This window comes from Scyliorhinus torazame, chromosome 30 (genome assembly GCF_047496885.1).
Source record: "Scyliorhinus torazame isolate Kashiwa2021f chromosome 30, sScyTor2.1, whole genome shotgun sequence".
In the NCBI taxonomy this organism is placed as follows: Eukaryota; Metazoa; Chordata; class Chondrichthyes; order Carcharhiniformes; family Scyliorhinidae; genus Scyliorhinus; species Scyliorhinus torazame.
In genome coordinates, this window is record NC_092736.1 from 26,885,466 (window position 1) to 26,899,347 (window position 13,882).

The 13,882-nt window shown below is 44.8% G+C and overlaps 1 protein-coding gene across 4 annotated transcripts in view; it reads left to right on the forward strand.

Moving 5' to 3' along the window:
* ptpn9a (protein tyrosine phosphatase non-receptor type 9a) overlaps positions 1-13,882 on the forward strand; it is a 278,081-nt gene that overhangs the window by 64,007 nt on the left and 200,192 nt on the right. The window lies entirely within an intron of this gene.

Below are 13,882 nucleotides of genomic sequence, written 5' to 3' on the forward strand. Positions count from 1 at the left end.
GTGGCGGGAGCCCGGCAAACCACGCACATATGTTTTGGGCGTGCCCGGCACTGGAAGGGTATTGGAAGGGAGTGACGGGAGTGATTTCGCAGGTGGTGAAGGCCCGGGTCAAACCAGGCTGGGGGTTAGCTCTATTTGGAGTTGCGGAAGAGCTGGGAGTGCAGGAGGCGAAAGAGACCGATGTCGTGGCCTTTGCGTCCCTAGTAGCCCGGCGCAGGATCCTACTCATGTGGAAGGAGGCGAAACCCCCCGAACTGGAGGCCTGGGTAAATGATATGGCGGGGTTCATTAAACTGGAGCAGATAAAGTTTGCCCTGAGAGGATCGGCTCAAGGGTTCACCAGGCGGTGGCAGCCATTTCTCGACTACCTAGGGGAACGTTAGAGGGAAGACAGATGACCAGCAGCAGCAACCCAGGGGGGGGGGGTTAGTTTAGTTTAGGTCAATAGACAAGGAGGTTTTGTTACCTGTGTATTGTTAAAAATGTCTGTTTTGTTATTGTTTCGTTTGCTTTGTAAGAGGGAAAAATTGTTGTTTGGAAAACATTTTCAATAAAATATATTTTTTAAAAAAGGAAGGGGCAGCACGGCGGCACAGTGGTTAGCACTGTTGTCTCATGGCGGCGAGGTCCCAGGTCCGATCCTGGCTGTGGGTCACTGTCCGTGTGGAGTTTGCACATTCTCCCAGTGTTTGCGTGGGTTTCGTCCCCACAACCCAAAAGATGTGCAGGTTAGGTGGATTGGCCACGTTAAATTGCCCCTTAATTGGAAAAATTGAATTGGGTACTCTAAATTTTAAAAAATAAATAAATAAGTTAGTTCTAACTTTAAAAAAAAAAGTCACAAAAGGTTTATGTATTCCACTCTCCTGACTTGTATTGTGGGGTACTGTTATGAAATTGGACAAGTGCCACTTCATGTAAAGACTTCTTTAAAAACGTAAACGAAACATATCAAAATAATTCCATTACAAAGGTCCTTACTCATCTAGTTTGGTATTTCACAAAAAGCATTAGATGCCAAGCGTCGCCAATTGGTGAAAATGAACGTGGGTGAGTGAAAGATAGTATCAAGACTTGTAAGCAAAACTTGGGCTCATCCGAAGATGGGTGCTGGAGCAAGGTTCAAGTGATTGTAGTTCAGCTTTTGCTTGGAAGTGCACTTTGTCTCCTTCCATGTATATGTAAACCATTGAAACTTTCATTTTCCTTTTTCAGAGGGATTTTGAACAGTTTATTGATTAAATAATCTGTTGTTTCTAATTTTCCAAAATGCGTGACCTAGTTTTTAACCAAATTGTGCATGTTTCTTCACTTCTCTTAAAAAATGAACACGAGGGCGACACATTAGCGCAGTGGTTAGCACTTCTGCCTCACGGTGCCGAAGACCTGAGTTCGATCCTGGCCCCGGGTCACTGTTTTGCACATTCTCCCCGTGTCTGCATGGGCCTCACACCCATGACCCAAAAATGTGCAGGGTAGGTGGATTGGCCACACTAATTGGGGGGAAAAAAAAATTGAAAATGAACACTTCTGCAAGTTTGTGTGTTGTTTACTTCCGTGTCCAAGGAATTAATCTCAAAACATATTTTTCCTGTATTTAGTGGGTGTCACTTCAAAAACATATAATTGTTTACTTGGTACTTTGGTTTGACCTGAAGATGCAGGAGGCACCAGATAAATGCAAGTTCTCCCTTTACTATTTTGGATGAGAGATACAAATGTTTATTAATCTCTGAATTTATCCTTGCAGTAGATGAGATTTGACATCCTGTCTTTTTTTTAACATAATACATAAAAAATTATCGAGTAATTTTTGGCACAGGAGGAAGCCATTTTGTTCAATAGTTCTTTCTTGTTTATGAATCAGTTTGGACACTCCGAGTGTAGACAATGTCCCAGGCGCCTTGGAGCCCAGCACTGGAAGCTGGGGCACCCCACAGACCTAATTGGAATCCCGTTTTTTTATTCATTCCAGGGATGTGGGCATTGCTGACAAGGCCAGCATTTATTGCCCATCCCAAATTGCCCCTAAGAAGGTGGCTTTGCAGGTCACTGCAGTTCATCCTGCAGATAGTACGCACTGCATCCATGATGTACCTACCAGTGGTGGGTGAATGGCATTGTCCTGAAATGGTGTCGAGCTTTTGAAGTGTTGTTGGAGATGCACTCATCCAGGCGGGTGGTTTCATGATTGATTGCTTTCAGTTGTGAAGAAGAGGAATGTGGAGGTGAAATGTATGCTCATAAGTTGAGGCCTAGCTGAACCTAGCCTAGTGCAGTTTGATTGCATTTAGAGCCACGATACACTTGTGGAGCCAAGTAGCAATAAATTTGCTATGTTCTGGTACTTTGTGCAAGCCACAGTCAGCATCCTGTGATCTGACAGCCTGCCTAGAGGTGAAATATTGTGCCCTGATAAGGCTGGCATGTTGATCAGTCAAATAATGAATACTTCACTGCTAGAACTGTTTTCTCCCAAGCTAGAACTGTTTTTTTCCCTAAATTTAGATTACCCTATTATTTTTTCCAATTAAGGGGCAATTTAGTGTGGCCAATCCACCTACTCTGCACATTTTTGGGTTGTGGGGGCGAAACCCACGCAGACATGGGAAGAATGTGCAAGCTCCACACGGACAGTGACCCAGAGCAGGGATCGAACCTGGGACCTTAGCGCTGTGCGGCAGCTGTGCTAACCACTTGGCCACCGTGCTGCCCCTCCCAGCTAGAACTGTTGTTTGTTTAAAAAAATGTTTTATTCCATTCTCAGAGTTACAAAGCCAATGTGCAGCATGAACAGGTTAAGCCCTTAATCCATCTCATTGCTTGCTCCAAAACCCAATTCAAATTTCATCCAATTCATAGTCCCACAAAAGAGGCATACCAGATCCAAACTGACAAGAATGGCCATTACATCTGATCTCGCAGTTAATCCTACACTTGATCTTAGCCAAAAGCAATAATGTTTCTGCTAAGTTAATGCTCTTGGTAATTAACTGCAGATTAAATTTGTCAATTATGTTATTCAGTTCTTCAGTGGGGCAGCCATTTGCTGATAGGGTCTAATGAAAGGTCCTCACCTGATCATCAAATTTACAGTGCAGAAGGAGGCCATTTGGCCCATCGAGTCTACACCGGCCCTTGAAAGAGCATCCTACTCAAGCCCACACCTCCACCCTATCCCCGTAACCCCACTTAACCTTTTTGGACACTAAGGGCACTTTAGCACGGCCAAACCACTTAACCTGCACATCTTTGGACTGTGGGAGGAAACCGGAGCACCCGGAGGAAACCCACGCAGACATGGGGAGAACGTGCAGACTCTGCACAGACAGTGACCCAAGCCAAGATTTGAACCCGGGTCCCTGGCGCTGTGAAGCAACAGTGCTAACCACTGTGCTACCGTGCCCCTCCCTATCTGCAGCACACCACCTAACCAAAAAGGCAGGCAGTTGACTAAGATGTGACCTTCGCTCTTATGGTTGACAACTGGAGAAAGCTCAGTCTTTGTTTGGCTTACAGTGATTGTCTACCTGGTGACTTGTGTACATCCCAACACTGTTGTGACAAGCTTAGTGCACCAAATACACTCTCCAGATGTGACTGTAAAACTGTGGGCATTAAAAACAGGTTCCCACATCTTCCAAAACCTAGCCAGCAAGACCTCCTATAACTTACACAAAAGCTGCTGAAAGGTATTCTGAAAGTCATATCAATATCCTCGGCAGTTAGCTCACAACAGTCAGAATTCGATGCCAGTCTGAATCCACAATCTTGGAAGCCCACGGTGCTCTTCTGTGCATGATGTTTTGTGATTTGGAAGTGCTGAGTTGTGGTTCTTTTTATGAATGACTTCATGCCTGCCTTGTGAAGCGAGCAACATCTGTAAAATGCAGCAGCAACTGTTTTAATAATACACAGGAGCCACCGTGCATGTGCTAGAAGTTGAGGTTGTGGTGGTGTACAATCACTGGTGCTTTATTGCTTTGGCTGTGCAGGGCTGATCACTATCTGTGGCTTTGTACACCGGTGTGCAGCGTGGACTTTTTCTTTATGACTAAATTCTTAGAAATCATCAGCGGAGACAACAAATGAATGAAACTCTTATTTTAACCATGGTAGCTTAATGCTTAATCATTTCAATACTGCAAATACAGTGTTTCTGTAATGATTTTGCAGAGACCTCTTACAGTGCAGTGCGGCTGTTGTAATTGCTGTCTATCTTACAAGGGCAAAACTTTTACGTTTGTTTCAGGTGCATATAACTTATTCTTTCATGCAAGACACGCCCCTCCTCCTACATCTGTTTTCTTTGTCCGTTCAATGAGACATTTGATAAATGGGTTGCTTTGTTTCTCCTGGTTCAAGCATGGTTCAGTGAACTGTGCTTTTTTTTAGTGGATTTGTAATCAGAGCCTGAGTTGTCACTCCTGTACGGTCATCCATTTGGAGCCTGAATGTGGAAGAACTGCCACACATGTCAAAACAAAAATAAAACTACTTTGAATGACATTTGATCAGTCTCAATGGTGACATCTTTCTGATGAGATGTTAAACATAGACCCTGTCTGCTTTCTTAAGGAGTTGTTTAAACACCCATGAGAATGCTGTTGGAACAAGTGAGATCCTGGGCGGGATTCTCCGACCCCACGCCGGGTCGGAGAATCGGCGACAGGCCGCGCGAATCGCGCTACGCCGCCCCGACGCCGGCACGCGATTCTCCGCAGAGTGGAGAATCTGTGCCGTTGGCGTAGTTGGCATGGCGCCGGTTGTGGGCCGCTCTACGCTGCCGGCCCACCGATTCTCCGGCCCGTATGGGCCAAGCGGCTGTAAGAAAAGAGCCGAGTCCCGCCGGCGGCGCTCTAATCTGCTCTGGGCTGGTTCGACCTTGGCGTGTACGTGTCGGGTGGCGGCCTTTGGGGTGGGGGAGGGAGGGTCCGACCCTGGGGGGGCCTCCGATGTGGCCTGGCCCGCGATCGGGCCCCACTGATCGTCGGGCCAGCATCTGTGGCTGGGGGCCTCCTTTCATACGCACCGGTCCCTGTAGTCCTGTACCATGTTGCGTCAGGGCTGGCGCGTTGAAGGAGGCCACTGCGCATGCGCGCATTGGCACCAGTGCCTTTGCGCATGCCCTCGTTGGCGCCAGTGTAACTGCGCATGCGTGGATTCCGCTGGCGCACAGTTCGCGGCGGGATCTGCAGCTGGAGCGACGCGAACCACTCCAGCGCCGTGCTGGCCCCGTGGAGGGGCCAGAATTAGTTGTGGGAGTGGCCCGTTCATGCCGTCGGAAAACGTGACGCCGTTTACGACGGCGTGGACACTGCATGTGGCGCAGTGGATAGCCCTGGGGCTGCGGCGCTGAGGACCCGGGTTCGAATCCCGGCCCTCTGTCACTGTCCGTGTGGAGTTTGTACATTCTCCCTATGTCTGCGTGGGTTTCACCCCCACAACCCAAAGATGTACAGGTTAGGTGGATTGGCCACACTAAATTACCCCTTAAAAAAAAAAGAAATACTTACCCGACAGATGAACTCCCATTTCCGCCTCATCTATGTTTTGTTTGAATTTTTCCTTTCAAAAATGTAATAATAAAGGAATGAGGGACGCTGGGCTAGTTCTTAATGTCATTGTGCAGGTACTGCTCACCATTTGTGAACTGGTTCCTCTTTCTTTGCAGCAAGCTGGGTCTCCTTAGTTCTAACAGTAATTCAAGTTCGCTTTCTGACCAGTAAAGTTTGAACAGGCCAACATACAACTTGTTAAATGAATGATCCCTTTCCCTGCCCCTAGTTTGACCCTCGGTAAATAGTTTACATTTGATGTCCTATGAGTTTGTTTGTGACTAATGAAAACATCCTGGAGAGTGTGCACCTGGTAAACAGACTTTTGAGTTCGTATTACTACAAAGCGGTTGCAAACATTAATACCGAATAGCCAATTTGGGAAGAATCTGAAGTCTTGTGGGGAAACTTGAGTGCGGAATGACACACATATTTAGTTTTTGCTGGGAACTATCAGTCCGCCTGTCTTTTTCTCCTGTGCTGGATGTTGAGGTGAACAAGTTATTAGGAGTAATACATTGCAGTGATAAAAAAAAACTACAGTTCTTACAGGCCTTGGTTAGGTTACATTGCAACTGTGTTGCTTTGGTCCTTACACAGTAGCGAATATTCAGCCGTTCTTAAAAAGGATCAGAGCCGGTCAAAATTAGCTGGATTTGGAACATTTAGACATCAGGATCAATTCACAGAACTCTTTTTTTTAAACTAGATTTTGAAAGAATGTGATTGAGGTCTTCAGGGATGAGGTGCTGGTGTGGGTGTGGGAGTGAGAAGAGCTGGAAGCTGCAGCTGGTCCCTAAGATGTTCAGTGTAAAGAGGTCACGCATTTTATCTAATGTGAAGAGAGAGAAAACGGCATCAAGGTTTCCCTTCTGACATTTTGTTCTGCACAGATCTGAAACATGAATATCTCTCTCTTTCTCTCTCCACAGGTGTTGTCTGACTTGCTGAGTATTCTCAGTATTTTCTGTTCATGTTTTGGTTCTCCAGCATCCGCAGTATTTTTTTCCTTTTATTTTCTCACCGCTGCCAGCCCATAGTCAGTTGCTGGAAAATGGGTGAAGACAGAGGATGCAATGTATTGAGACTCATCCAAAGTGTTGCAACTCCAAGGCTAAATGCAATGGGAGCTGAAGAAAATATAGCTAGTTCCTTGGACTATTACAAGTGTAAGACCCAAGAGGAAAGGGACTGAAACCATCTCCCTAAATCCCCCAAATCGAAACATGTGCGGTTTGTACATTGTACTCTCAGTGGCCCTAGAAGGTGACTCAGAGTTTCTATATTAGAATATGTGTGTTGCCTTGGGACTGAGAACCAGTGCTGCGAAACTGGGCTCAACAATTGCTTGCAGATGGAATGGAAGTGGTCTTTGAATTTTTATTTTTTTCTCCCTCTACTGTGTATACTTTTTTTTATTGGGTGAGAACTGATGAAAGTTGGATGATCAACAGATTACACCTGCAAAATCTCACTGGGCAGCAGAAACCTGGCCTGCAGAGACCTCCACAGACCTTTCTTCCATTGCAACAGTTGTTACAACCAAGTACAGAGGGATGAATAAATTGCTATCTTTTCCACTCCTGAGATTGACTATAACAGAGTATGAATTATGTATTTATTTGATCGTATGTAAAGCTATATGAAGAAATAAGCCAGCCAGGTTTCTCCACACAAACTGCGCCCCCTCACCCCCTTGCAGGGTGGAGGAGGTGGAATTGAAAAGTTCGGAAAAATAGGGAAATATACTTTTTGACATTCCTTGGGTGGTCTTGAACCTTCAGGCGTTACGACCGATGTGAGCTTGTTGTTTTTCTGGAGACAGTCTCTTTAAAAATGTAATATGTCCATTTTCAAAATGGACATTTGAAGTTTCTTTCAATTAAAATTCTGTCAGCGTGTTTTCCAAAAACAAGAGATGCTGCTCGAAATTGAAACTAGCTGGGAGAACAAGATGATGATATTACATTCTGTCGTCTTTTGAATATTGCCGGTATCTTCTGCAGGCCTCTCTTTTGCAGTAGCAGACAAGCTTATAATCATAGCTTTTCACAAGTAAGATTCCAATCAGGTGACAGCTGCTATTGCCACACAATGGGGGGCACTCTATATTAATGATCTCCTATTGTCAAAACTTATCAAGATGTCATTGAAACAGATAGGGGGTCCTTACAAACACCTTCCTTACATAATGAGTTTTGTTCGTCCTTCCTTGTTCCCTGCAGTTTCTGGAGTCATGAACTCTGGTGGCCTACTGTCCTTATGTTTTGCAGAGAGTCATGCCAATGACAGGTGTGAAGTCCATCAGGAAACTGCATAGACATGAGTCCCGGTAATTCACATTCAGAGGCTTCTAGGAACATGGCCAATTTGTGGATTAGGTGACTTCTGCAACCATTTTAAAACACTGTCTTTGCAGTTCTAGCTGTTTGTACACCAGCCAATGAAACGATTAATATTCCACATGGCACACGACACATCGTCATGACACAGTTGTAATCTCAAGACAGCGCACCTGAGATTCACTGTCTGCCAAAAGCACTGTTGTCCTATAACTAGTGACTAGATGCGTAAACATGCTTCCCTCCCAAGTTAACTTTGTCACCTACGTTTTGGACAGTTTGCTGCATCGCAAAAATAGGACGGCAGATTATTATTTGTATGGGTGTAAATTGAAGATACTCAACGAGACCTTGTGCATCAGTCACTGAAAGTAAGCGCGCAGGTACTGCAGGCAATAAAAAGGGCAAATGGTATGTTGGCTTTCATAGTGAGAGGATTTGAGTATAGGAATAGCGATGTTTTACTGCAATTGTATCGGGCATTGTGTGTGGTTTTTGTGTCCTTATCTGAGGAAGGATGTTCTTGCTATGGAGGGAGTACAGCGAAGGTTTACCAGGCTGATTCCTGGGATGGCGGGACTGTCATATGAGGAGAGACTAAATCGGTTAGGTTTATATTCATTGGAGTTTGAAGAGTGAGAGGGGATCTCATAGAAACTTATAGAATTCTAACAGGATTAAATAGGGTAGATTCAGAAAGAATCTTCCCGATGGTGGAGGACTCCAGAACTAGGGGTAAGGGGTAAACCGTTTAGGACTGAGGTGAGGAGAAATTTCTTCACCCAGAAAGTGGTGAATATGCAGAATTCGCTGCCACAAAAGTAGTTGAGGCCAAAACGTTGTATAATTTCAAGAAGGAATTAGATACGGCTCTTGGGGCTAAAGGGATATGGGGGGGGGGGGGGGGGGAAGGCGGGGATGGGAAGGTGGGTTCAAGGTATTGAACTCTATGATCAGCCATGATCATAATGAATGGTGGAGCAGGCTCAAAGGACCAAATGGCCTCCTCCTGCTTCTATTTTCTTTGTTTCTATGCAAGGGGGAGCAGGTATGAAATAAAGACAGAAACTGCTGAAAATACTCAGGTCAGGCAGCATCTATGGAGAGAGAAGCAAGGGTAAGTTCTATTCATGCCTGTGATGAGCTTTTTGTCAGATCTGGAGAAAATTAGAGACGTAACATTTTAAGCAAAAGCTGAGGCCGACAAGGGGACAAAACAAAGAACAAAATACTAGGTTTGTGACAGTGTAGAAGGTGATAGATTATGGTCATGAGCCAGGTAAATAAACAGAAGACTTATCCAGAGGTGGTGAAAGTAGGATTAGCGGCAGCAGGAGTGAATTCATTATAAAATCTTGTTCTGTTATTTTATACACCATTACACATTTGTGGCAGCAACAGCTGGAAGCAGAACTGAGAGTTAATCTTGTTTTTCAAAATGATTCTGGACAATACGTTCTTTATTGCCCTACTTAATTTTAGACCCAAGGTCAGATCGAACACTCAAGGGCCACATCAATCCTGGGGGCACGTGATGAGCTCCACCTGTATTAATTATTTATGTTTTCCTGATTAACTTGTAAGAAATGTGTGGGGAATCAAGACCTTGGACATGTTTGTGTTTCAAAGTTGATGAGGAAGGGTTTTGTGTTTTCTAATGGAGATTTAGACTTGCAGTAAGCCTGAAGATTTTGCTTTGGATTCCACAGAATCCACAAAGGCATGAATAGAACTTAACCTTGGGAACCCAAGGGCACAGGAAGTTATACACTTCCCAGCGATGGGAGTAACATTGGCTTTAACAGAAATGCACTGGCATGTCTTTCTTTAGCTTCTAGTTTATGATTTACATTCTTTCCTAAAAAGATAAACAATTTGATTTTTTTTCCCTCCCTTTCATCATCCCATGCCTCAATCCCAGCCCTAAAAAACTTGGAAAGCATCTTCTTTATTTAATAGTGTCTCTGCAACGCATTGGACTGAATTCATACACCATTTCCAATACTGATATCTGTTATTTAGAATTAGTGAACCTGGCTATGCAACACTTTACTAGAACTGCAAGGAGACCACATACAGAAAAACACTTCTTTTTTTTTAACAGAAAAACGCTTCCTTTTAAAAATTAATTCCGAGTACCCAATTATGATTTCCAATTAAATGTGCAAACTCCACCATGGACAGTGACCCGGTGCCGGGATTGATCCCGGGCCCTCGGCGCCGTGAGGTAGCAGTGCTAAAGAAAAACACTTCTAACTTGTTTTCTGTCTAGATGCATCGTGAATGATGCTATCGTGCCCGCCTCTACCACCTCTGCTGGCAAAGCGTTCCAGGCACCCACCACCCTCTGCGTAAAAAACTTTCCACGCACATCTCCCTTAAACTTTCCCCCTCTCACCTTGAAATCGTGACTCCTTGTAATTGACACCCCCACTCTTGGAAAAAGCTTGTTGCTATCCACCCTGTCCATACCCCTCATAATTTTGTAGACCTCAATCAGGTCCCCCCTCAACCTCCGTCTTTCCAATGAAAACAATCCTAATCTACTCAATCTTTCTTCATAGCTAGCACCCTCCATACCCGGCAACATCCTGGTGAACCTCCTCTGCACTTTCTCTAAAGCATCCACATCCTTCTGGTAATGTGGCGACCAGAACTGCACTAAACGTCTGAGTTCCTTGCCTTTATGTCCTTCCTACTCCTTGCAAGCCATGTATTGTTATTGGAGTATTGTATATTGGCTCTCAGGGAGTGGAGAAGGCAGTATTCTCTCTCTAATGCAATGTTATCTGATGGTAGGGGGGTGGGGCGCCAGACCTTAGTTTAATTTACTTTCCAGAAGATAGCCATGTAATTCTCTCGTTTCTCAGTGAGAAGCAGTAGGACATCTAGTTATGAGGATTTCTGGCTTGAGGACTCTGGCACCCCAAGGGTGTGAGGTTATCCATTTTTGATCAGAAAAGGATAGAGCAGGGTTCTTTCTAAATGGAAAGAGGTTGGATGCAGTGCATGTCCAAAGAGACTCGAGGTTTCAGGTGCATAGTCCTTAAAATGCCAGGAACAAATTTGGAAAATAATTGAAAAGGCTAAAGCTAGGCTTTATATCTAGAGGATTGGAATATAAGACACACAAGCTATGCTGCAGCAATACAAAACCCTGGTTAGACCACACTTGGGGTCACTGTGAGCAGTTGGGCACCACACCTTTAGGAAGGATATTTTGGCCTTGGACGGAGTGCAACGTAGATTTACAAAAATGATACCTGGATTACAGGGGTTGAGTTACAAGGAGAGATTACTCAAATTAGACCCGTTTTTGCTAGAATTTAGAAGGCTAAGGGGTGATCTGATTGAAGATCCAAGATATTAACAGGGTAGATAAAGATTCCACCTGTTGGAGATTCCAAAACTAGTGGGCATAGTCTAAAAATTAGGGCGTAGACCATTCAGGAGAAATGTTGGGAAGAACTTCTTCACTCAAAGATTGATAGAGGTTTGGAACCCTCTCCCACACACAGTAGTTGAAGCTAGAACAGTTGTTAATTTTAAATCTGAGATAGATAGACTTTTGTTAAGCAAACATATTAAGGGATATGGGCCAAAGACAGGTTTGTGGAGTTAGGTCACAGATCAGCCATGATCTCATTGACTTGCAGGACAGGCTCGAGGGGCTGAATGGCTCACTCCTGTTCCTATGTTAGGAAACTCAATGTATTGTGACATCCTGCTTACCTCATCAGCTCCTTCTATGCTCACTGCTACAAAGAACAAGAGCAACAAAACTACAGGAATTCCCTCCACCCTCAAGTCAGACTGGCTCCAATAGTTTTGCTCCATTATCATCGCTGGTCAAAATCCTGGAGTTCCACCCTATTAGAAAATAGAAAAAGAATATATATGGAAAATAGAAGCAGGAGGAGGCCATTTCAGCCCTTCAAGCTTGCTCCGCCATTTAATATGGCTGTTCGTCAAGCTCAATACCCTGATCCTGCCTTCCTCCATATCCCTTGATCCCTTTAGCCCCAAGAGCTATATCTATTCCTTCTTGAAATTTGCACAACATTTTGGCCTCCACTGCTTCCTGTGGTAGTGAATTCCACAGATTCACTACTCTCTGTGTGAAGAAATTTCTCCTCACCTGAGTCCTTAGGGCAACACTGCAGCACAGTGGTTAGCACAGTTGCTTCACAGTTCCGGGGTCCCAAGTTCAATTCCCGACTTGGATCACTGTCTGTGCGGAGCCTGCACGTCCTCCCCGTATCTGCGTGGGTTTCCTCCCACAGTCCAAAGATGTGCAGGTTAGGTGGATTGGCCATGCTAAATTGCCGCTAGTGTCCAAAAAGGTTGGGCTGGGTTACTAGGTTATGGGTATAGGCTGGAGGCAGGGGCTTAAGTAGGGTGTTCTTTCCAAGGGCCGGTGCAGACGTGATGGGCCGAATGGCCTCCTTCTGCACTGTAAATTCTGTGGTTCTAAAAAGTTTACCCCTTGTCCTCAAACTATGACCCTTAGTTCTGGACTCCCCCTCCATTGGAAACATTCTTTCTGAATCTACCCTGTCTAATCCTGTCAGAATTTTATTTTATTTATTTTAAAAATTTAGTACCCAATTCTTTTTTCCCCCAATTAAGGGACAATTTAGCGTGGCCAATTCACCTACATAAGAACATAAGAACCAGGAGCAGGAGTGCTGTGCCATTCAATAAGATTATAGCTGATCTTTTTGTGGACCCAGCTCCACTTACCCGCCCGCTCACCATAACCGTTTATTCCTTTACTGTTCAAAAATCTATCGAGCTTTGCCTTAAAAACATTTAATGAGGTAGCCTCTACTGCTTTACTGGGCAGGGAATTCCACAGATTCACAACCCTTTGGGTGAAGAAGTTCCTCCTCAACTCAGTCCTAAATCTGCTCCCCCTTATTTTGAGGCTGAGCCCCCTAGTTCTAGTTTCACCCGCTAGTGGAAACAACCTCCCTGCTTCTATCTTATCTATTTCCTTCATAATTTTATATGTTTCTATAAGATTTCCCCCCCCCCCCCCCCCCCGCATTCTTCTATATTCCAATGAGTATAGTCGCAGCCTACTTAGTCTCTCCTCATAAGCCAACCCATTCAACTCCAGAATCAACCTAGTGAATCTCCTCTGAACACCCTCCAGCGCCAGTGCATCCTTTCTCAGATAAGGAGACCAAAACTGTACACTGTACTCCAGGTATGGCCACACCACCACCAGCATCTACCCTGCACATCTTTTTGGTTGTGGGGGTGAGACCCACGCAAACACGGGGAGAATATGCAAACTCCACATGGACAGTGACCCGGGATTGACCCCGGGTTCTCGGTGCCATGAGGCAGCAGCGCTAGCCACTGAACCTCCGTGCTGCCCTCTGTTAGAATTTTACAATTAATTTAACTTAATTTTATACTGACCATAATGGTGGGAGCCTCACCTGCACAACCATGTCAGCTCTCGAGTAGAATGCTCACTTTCTTGGGATAACTAGGGATGAACAGTGAATGTAGCTTTGCCAAGCATTGCCCAAATCCTAAAAAAAATAACGTTGGGAACCAAGTCCTCTGCCATAGGCTGGCAGGATGCAGGTTTCTGCTTTTTTGATGAAAACCTAAGCTGCATCTTAAAGGAGAAAAGAAAGGTTAGAGAGGTTCAAGGCTGGAATTCTAGAGCTTAAGGCCTGGTTTGAATGTTTGGCTCAGTGGAAATCGGAGATGCGCAACAATGATGCTGGGAAGAGTGACCCTTGTTTTCCTTCCTCGTTTCTGTCCCACTTGGTCTAAAATCTCGTGGAGGATTTCGCTATTGAGCGAGACAGTAAGATGGTGCTCACTGCTTGTTTGCAGCATCCTCGTGTCTGCCTCCAGCTGTTGCTGAGCTGATGGGCAGTGTTCCTGCTGAACTATGATGACCTGTTTTTAATTTTCACCCAAGTCTGTCCATCTCCTTATCTATTTGGAATTTAGCTG